This window comes from Chiloscyllium plagiosum, chromosome 35, assembly GCF_004010195.1.
Source record: "Chiloscyllium plagiosum isolate BGI_BamShark_2017 chromosome 35, ASM401019v2, whole genome shotgun sequence".
Taxonomy (NCBI): Eukaryota; Metazoa; Chordata; class Chondrichthyes; order Orectolobiformes; family Hemiscylliidae; genus Chiloscyllium; species Chiloscyllium plagiosum.
Window position 1 is genome coordinate 8,888,157 of NC_057744.1, and position 8,534 is coordinate 8,896,690.

Below are 8,534 nucleotides of genomic sequence, written 5' to 3' on the forward strand. Positions count from 1 at the left end.
GAACTTGCCCTGAATAAAGATTACCAGGAATAGTACGCAATGCGTCAGGACTCTCAGCAAGGTTTTAAACATTACCAGGTCAAGGGGACAAAACTTTCCTCTTAAATAAAAACTCTATTCGGATTCCAGATAAAGGAACCAGTACCAGGGGGTCATTTCAATGGAAATTCCTGTATTCGTTGTCGATACCGCTATAAAACACGGAATACTCGTCTTTTTTTGTATTGCATAGAAATATCGAGCCAAATAAAACCTCACTAATATCACCAATTCACTTTCTCAGTAGAGGGCATTGGTTTAGGGTGAGAGGGGAAAGATATAAAAGAGACCTAAGGGGCAACTTTTTCACGCAGAGGGTGGAATGAGCTGCCAGAGGAAGTGGTGGTGGCTGGTACAATTGCAACATTTAAGGCGGGTATATGAATAGGAAGGATTTGGACGGATATGGGCCGGGTGCTGGCAGGTGGGACTAGATGGGGTTGGGCTATCTGGTCAGCACGGACGGGATGGACTGAAGAGTCTGTTTCCATGCCCTATGACTATTATAAAGTTAATATGATTCGCCTAATGTGCTCGGGTGGGTGGGTGCAGACTCGATGGCCCGAACGTCGGCTTTCTGCACCGTAGGGATTCTATCATTCTAAATAAAATGCTTTAACGTCTCTTCGCCTTTGTTTCCCCCAGTCTTCCGCAAACTGATCAGCACCACCTCAACTTAAGGCGCCTGCTCTCCCTCCATCACCAACCCCCGCCCCATCTTGCACCGCCCCACCATCTATACTATGTTAATAACTAAGAAACACGGGGTCGGGAGGGGATGGGAATGATCATTCTGTGTTTAAATTATTCAGCATTGAAAGAGTTAATAGCACCGACTCAGCCCTAAAAGACACACAGGGCGATCAGCCCAAGTCGATACTTTCAGAATGGCGTTCCTTTGTCTTTATGGAATAAAATGACACACAGGGAGAAGCATTCCAGCGTCAGAATTATTTATCCCTCAGCTAAGACTCATTTTCTTTACCCGCGAACTATCTCCTATCGCCTTCGCTCCCACTAACCCCCACCCTCAGGTCTGAGAAATTAGCACAATCTGGTCTGTGTAACCTAACCAGCGGATAAAGTCGTAAATTAACGAACTGCTTTTACGGCAGGCGTTCCCTTTTGCAACAAAAAAAACAAACGCGAAGTTAGTGGTATTGGGGGGGGCTTTTAATTTATCTATAAACATATATTTCTTTACAAAAGAAAAAGGCAAGGATTCAGAAATGTTCTCCAAAGCGGCGCGTTAAAACCATCAGGAGACCGGTCAGCAAGGTCCGAGAACCCGCCGGTGAGTTTGGTGTGAGTGGGTGACAATGACTGAGGTGGGAATAAAGTGGGCGCATTTAGCTCGCTTGCTGCGTTCCCCAGCCCCCTACATGGACGGCGCCACAGACTGGGCGCTGAACTCGGGGTATTTCACACGGAATACCCGGCAACGTTTGAGGTTGTGTTTAAAAGTGACAAAGAGGACTCAAGTTTTCTGAGGTAAGAAAAATGAGGGAAGAAGGGTGTCAGATTACGGAAGTGTGGAAACTGCAGACCAAATTATTCATTAAAACGAGATAAATAATTCAGTAAGTTTCCGCGAGCCGATTGCTTGCAAAATGTCCCGTTCTCACTTCTGCGTGGACCCTATTGTAAATAATAATGCCATTTCCACGAGTCCCCAGTGTTATACCTGCGGACAGACGCTGACGGGATCTACACTTATGAAAGCGCGCCTCCCTCTGACGCACAGACTTCACACAGCAACTGGCTGTTCGCTTTTTATCAAAAAGAACAAAACAAACACGTCTCTCTTGCGTTTAAAGTCTATAATTTTGCACTTAAAAAAAGTAAACGTGTAGCGTGGAGCTCACTTAAACATTTCAATCAAAAAAACAGTGAAGGTGAAAAATTAATGCAATTTGAATTGCAAGCGTGTTTTAATGTATTTAGCGAGCGTTTGTCTGCCAGGATTCTTCCTGAAAGCTTCACAACTAACTTGTCACACTTTTTTTTCCACTATCGGAGTGTTGATGTCGGGATAATGGCACGGTTAAACACGCAAACTAGTGATCAGCCTCATCTGAAATGAGGTTGGAAGCTATAAAGAATCTCCTTTCCCTTTCAGTAACTTTCTGCTTTATGGAAACACGTGTCTTTTTCTCCCTTACTTGGGAGGAGGGTGGGGGAGATCAAAACTTATTAAAAGTAGTTCATTGAGGTTTAAGTTTTAGGCAAAAATGAACACAGCAAAGGTTGAGCAACGAAAAGACTGACTATAATCCACGCAACTTAAAACCTTCCCTTCCCAGCAATATTCAGTCCCTAACCTAGCCTAAGGGCCAGGAAATAAATGATCAATAAAGTGTTACAAACAAAAATAACAGCCCGCAGAAATACTTGGTCTTCATTTTACATTACTGGGGACTGTTTTACAACAAATTACACCCAAAAAGGTTAAGTCTCAAATGTAATATATGATCCAGTGAGTCCTGTGCTGAAGGAACACAGGCAGATAACGGAATTCAACATGTGCATAACAGTATCTGAATAAATGTTGGTTTCCCTTTTTTAACAGGTGAATTAAGCGAGACACGACAAGAAAATTCGTGCGAAAAGATCTTCAAGAGGAAAAAAAACACTGCCTTACCAGACATTCTAGGATTTATAATTGCCAGCTTGCTTCAAGAGAGATGCTTTGAGTGGCTCCAGCAATGAAACTTTCTCTTCAGATTTGTTGATCAGAATGCAATATTTTAAAATTTGAGACAATGTGCTAAGTGCAGCACTGAAATTTGAACAATACACAATCACAATTATTGCACTATACCTTGGGATATAACTTAGAGTTTTGCAGCACTCATGCCGACCTTTTTAAAACCTCTACAATCCAATGATTTGACAATGAATGATTGCGCGATACTTTCAATTTGAATATTCAAAGCCCAGACAAAAAGAGTGCTCTCTTTTTGAAACACTGTGCTTATCCATCTATTAAAGACTCCAATGGAATAAAATTCAGTAGAAAGTATGGAACTTTATGCAGGATTGTGCACATTTTTGTGATTTTAGCAAGCTTTGACGAGTGGGGCCAGAGAGACTCAAACATGTCCATAATTTTTGTCCTGCCTGCACATTTTTGCCCCAAACCCCTGCCAACTCCACATCCACGTTTGCCAGCGATGCACTGCAGCCAGGGGTACACTTTATATCGATGTTTTATCGTGAAAAGTGGTATTTGTCCACAATTTGGTACCAAACATGGCAGATTGTGGGCGTGGCATAGAGTAGTCCTTTAACCAAGCATGGAGTGAGAATTAAGACAGCAAACTGTTGATCTCTAGCTACACTCTACATCTATTGCACTTTTACAGAATTCTGGGGAATAAGAATTGTTTGTCACGAAATTATTTAATTAGAGGTGATGAAGATTTCCTCCTCGCAATGATCCTGTGACATTTTAGCATCCCCACCCGTCTGAGACATCTTTAGGTTTTTAATTCATTCTGATTTTCTAACGGTTTAACTGCATTACAAACAACTTAGACCTTTCCAGCGAATCCCAATGCAACCGAACATCGTCCTTCAGACACCGGGAGCGAGATTCTTCTGTCGCAGTGTCTGCCTTCATAGTTTTTAATTTTGTTATGGTGCATAATTAATAAAGCAATTCTGTTTATTTTTATTCCTTCCCAAACTCACGCTGCTGGTATTCACATCCAATGGTTGCAGTCCAATCATTAAGTTACATCAGTTTATTATTCACCATTTTGAGGACGTATTTCCAGAGCAACAAAGCACATCCACATCAAGTTTGTTTAATCTCTGCTACATATTGGCTACATCGTCATTACTGAAACAGGCTTTAACTAATTTGTTTTAGTAAATAAATGAACGAGTTGATCCAGTCTTTTCAAGGGTCACTTGTTAACTCCCAAGAATCGTTCTGTTGTGGAAAACAATACATGCAAGAGATCATTTCTGAATTAGATTGTCAGCTCTTTGGGGGTGGGGGATGAAACTATTAGGCTGGCAATGAAAGAATTTTATTTTGCAGCTTGCTGTGCCTATTGGAGCTTCCAGGATTCTGGGCCTCGTTCATAATTTAGCCAGAAATGCTTGATAAGGTCTGGGTTAGTTGGGTTCCCCTTGCGATGTCATAACACAGGGTGAACTAATTAAGCAATTACACCCCTTGCCCCCAACAGTCGATCTCCTTTACTAAGTAAACTATTGAATTTTACTGCACCGTGTTACTTGTCAGCGGCTGGTTTGCCGTTCGGCGGTGTGGAGCACTTGTTTTTTCACAGCCACGCAGGGACGAGCCCTGGCGGGAAAAGACAGCGACCTCCACCTTCACCGCTTCTCCCCCGGCTCAGGTTACACCATCCACCCCACGGCGCAAGATAACTCGGTGGAGGGCGGGGAGCGTAAAACTGGGATATTTTCCACCACACCTCACCCGCCCCCCCCCCCAAAGAACCCTCACACATAACTTCGAAAGCTTGTCATTTCAAATAAGCCTGTTGGACTATCGCCTGGCCTCCTGTGACTTCTGAATTTGTTACCCCATCAACAATCCCACCCAGCCCCTCCCCAGTCCAACACCGGCACCTCCACATCAACTCTATTACACGGTTCTTTTTCAATGCGGAATCGGTTCGAGTTGATCTATTTTGATGGTGCGTGTGTTGTAAACCAAATCTGGCGGTTGTATCGCTAAGTCTGTTTAGCTGATTAAGCACGGTCAGTTAAACGGTGCCTGTGAGATCACTGTCAAGCCCGAATAGAGAGAGAGGGTTATTGAGCATGTATCCCAGTGCGTTGCCTTACAACGCAGTTAGCAACGCAACGCTGCAGCTGAGATTTTGCTTTTAAAATGCACTTCGGCAACTCAGTTTCGGATCCACGCTCAGCTGCCCCCAGTATTCGTAGGGGAATAACATGGAAGAATTCCTATCCTATTCGGGAGCAATTTTCTCTTTCTTTGGGCGCGTTTTCCATATACAGATACATCACATAATTCGGTCACTGCATCCCCACATTCATCAGAGCGCTGTCTGTCATCTATACGTGGTATATATGGGACATTAACTTTCAACAAGAGCGACGCAGATTGGTTTTACATTGTACAACTTGTAAACGCTGCGAGTCTAGATCCAAGCTCTTGTGGGTGTAGTGGTAGCGTCCCACCTCTGGTCAAGGAGGCCTGTGTTCAAGTCTCTACCTGTCCCCTGCCATAAGGTATCGGAGCAAGTTGGTCAAAGATATCTGTATGTCAAGGCAATTTTGCATTTTTCCAGATACGCCCGGCACATTTTAATTATCAACTGCTTAAATAAAACGGAGTCAGTTAAAAGAGCGACGGTATTGGGAGAGTAAAATGACAGGCTCGCGGTAGTTTCTACTCTTGGACTAACCAAAACCAACAGGATGCCAGGAACACCGCTACAAATGGCAGGTGGCACTTACACTGTGGCACATCAATCTTGCCTGTAATTAGGGCAAGATCTGGGGAAAGAACGAACACTCCACACACCCACGCTGCCCACCCTCCTCGCGATTGTGCCCCGGGAAATTCAATAGACTCCGGCAGAAAGACCAAAAAGTTATTTAATTCCACTCCATCCCCTCTGCTGTATGGGGGAAAAAAAGGCTTTTAAGCATTTTCTTTTTAAAGCACATTCGATTAGACATTGCAACAATTCTGCAGATTTAAAGGGTTGCCTTTCCTGTTCAAAGTGCAAGTGGCAGAACTGAATATTGAGTCGAAACATTGAAATGCGAGGCAGGGCAAGTGTGAAGGGGAGCGATCAGGACCTAAAACGTAGCCTGCAGTTACCCCTAGAAATGTCACAGCTCCAGGTATTGTTCATGGACCCGTCTGTCTTCACAGTGACGAGCAGAGCAGCGGAGTATTTTATGTTTTATCACATATTATTGGCATTTTATTGATCCCAGACATTGCAGAGGGAACAGGGAGGTCGTTCATCATGGGCTAAGGATTTAACCGAACACTGAGTACAGAGGAATCGTAACACTTAGTGACAGTAATAAACTGGGAAAAGGAACATCTCCAACATGGCTCCCCCGGGGTGATGGAGTCTTTGATTCCCCATCTTCCTCTCTGGGCCAGGTGGATTTGGAATGTCTCCTTACGTTAGAAGTTCTTTACAAATGTAGTTTGATGTTGATTCGCCCTCAACCTGAGCAGTTATTGCATTCTACCTGAAAGACGGGAGAGATATTTATATCAGGAACTAGCGGCTGGTGATCAGCGACAGCCACAAGCTGTTCGGACATTCAGTCAGATCAGAACTGAGTCTGACTGTAACCTTAATTTACCTGTAGCCCGCTTATCTCCACACCTATTTTTTAGTTGATGTGAGCTGTCGCCTTTGTTAGACATTATATAATTGAATATATTCGATGAAATAGCAAGTTCAAATACTTTATACAAAATCATGCAAAATCTTCAAATATGCAATCTGCTATTTCCTTATGCATCACAATTCACAAGCTCATTGATTATACATTTATGAGCATTTTATGCATGTTTTTTCTCATTAATTTCTTCAACTTCACTTGATTCACCAACCACCTTGCCATCAGCTAACAGATTTACCTAGTACAGAATGAGCCATGCTGTGTGTTCCACACCTTTATGAGTCGTGACTAATCTCTGCCTTAAGGATATTCAATGACCCTGCCGCGCCCCAGTCTCTGATGTAGAGATGCACAACCCCTGCCAGAAAATGAACTCCTGATCTCATTTTGCATAGGCAACCACTTCTGTTTAAACAGTGCCCCCTAGTCTGGTTTCTCCGTTAAAGGAAGACATCCTTTCACCATGCACATTGTCAGGTTCTCCAGGGACCTTCCATATCTCAATGACATGTAAACCCGGATCTGGACCTGTCTAGTGGTCCACTCCTCCTACGTACCTTAAGTACATGGTAGCATTTTATTTTTGTTTCACGTCAATATCCCACGGAGGAACTAAATTCCACTTTGTATTAAAGATAGACATTGCTGGAGAATCCTTCAGAAGAGTCATTGGATTCGAAACATTATCTGTTTTCTCTGCACAGATTCTGCCGGACCTGCTGAGTTTTCCCAGCAATTTCTGTGTTTGTTTCAGATTTACAGCATCTGCCGTTCTTTGTTTATTATTTCGTCTTCCACTTTGTACCGTCCCATTTAAACAGCCCGATTTCACCTCTATTATCCAAGTCCAACTCAGTATGTACAAGACTCCCGATGAGGTGCTCTGCTATAGTAAAGAAAGAGGTTATGCAAAATGGATCGAAAGTCCGGCTTGACCTGAGCAGGACTTGTGTCTAATGCCGGGCACAGGACGTCAGGAAGGAAGTAAAGACTTTGAAGAGAGTTACAGAAGCGATTTCCTCGAATCGCTGTCCAGGGCAGGCGGACTGGAGGGAGATAAGCAGGAGAAACTGGAATTGTATTCCTTAGAGCGAAATCTGACAAGCAGGATGGTTCCGGAAGATATTCAAACACGTGAAGGGTTTAAAATCATTTATGAAGAAAGGTGCGTTCCAATGACCGAAGGGGCACAGATTCAAAGTGATTCAAGAACAAGAGATGGACAATGTTTTCACGCGGTGAATTAGTTAGGATTCAGAAGGCACTGCCTAATAAAGTTGGTAGATACTGGTTTAACGTATGGCCCTCAGAAAAATGGATACACACTTTTGTAGAAATAAATCACTTCGCATTGTTTTGGCGAAATTGTGAATGGAGCTCGCTTGACTGCACTTTGAAAATGTGCATTAAAGTCCTTTCGAAGATTACTGGCTCCATTGTTGGAAATATCACACACTGACTGGGGAACCACAGCTGGTCAAAGCAGTCTGACTTGACTTGCTGTCAAAAATGTACCAAGTGAACTTTTGGACAGCAAGGAAAGCCTGCTTTAACTGCTTTAACCCCGGTGAGTGCGCGATATCTCCAACTATGGGCACAGTAATCTTCAGAAGGAATCATTTTCAAACCTTTTACTTTTCTTCACGTTTCCGACTGGATATATCTCTGTAGTCTGCCCCCCCCCCCCCCCCCCCCCACTATGTGAGCCTGCATTTATATAGCACCTTTAACGTGCTGAAATGTTTCAAAATGCTTCAGGCTGGTCATGAGGCAACATTGAACACTACCCAAGAAGGAGATAACTCAGACAGATGACTAAAACATTGGCGGCAGAAGGTAAGATTTAGGCCTTGAAATACAGAGGGGTAGAGAAGCGGGCATACTCTCTTTAAGAGATTCTGGTCCGAAATGACAGGATCGGAGCTGTCAGGTACACCAGGAGTCACAGTGTCGAAACCAAGGTGAGCTGAATACTTGAAAACATTGAAAACATGTTTCAGATACGAGTTTGGCGTCCCCTCTTGACGGCAAAGGGCAATAGCGTTGGTGAAGATCTGAAAAAGGGAGGCAGACTGAACAGGAGGACCACTCTGGCTAGTGAATCTAGACTTGCTGCT

General features: G+C 43.5%; 1 long non-coding RNA gene across 2 annotated transcripts; it reads left to right on the forward strand.

Moving 5' to 3' along the window:
- Positions 1-753: 753 nt before the first annotated feature.
- Positions 754-3,719, forward strand: LOC122540628. 2 transcript variants are annotated; one of them, XR_006309364.1, is made up of 2 exons: positions 754-1,530; positions 2,609-3,719. It is a non-coding gene; the product is annotated as an uncharacterized LOC122540628 (long non-coding RNA). The 2 variants fall into 2 exon arrangements; XR_006309363.1 differs by having other exon boundaries at positions 754-1,333.
- The last annotated feature ends 4,815 nt before the right edge of the window (positions 3,720-8,534 follow it).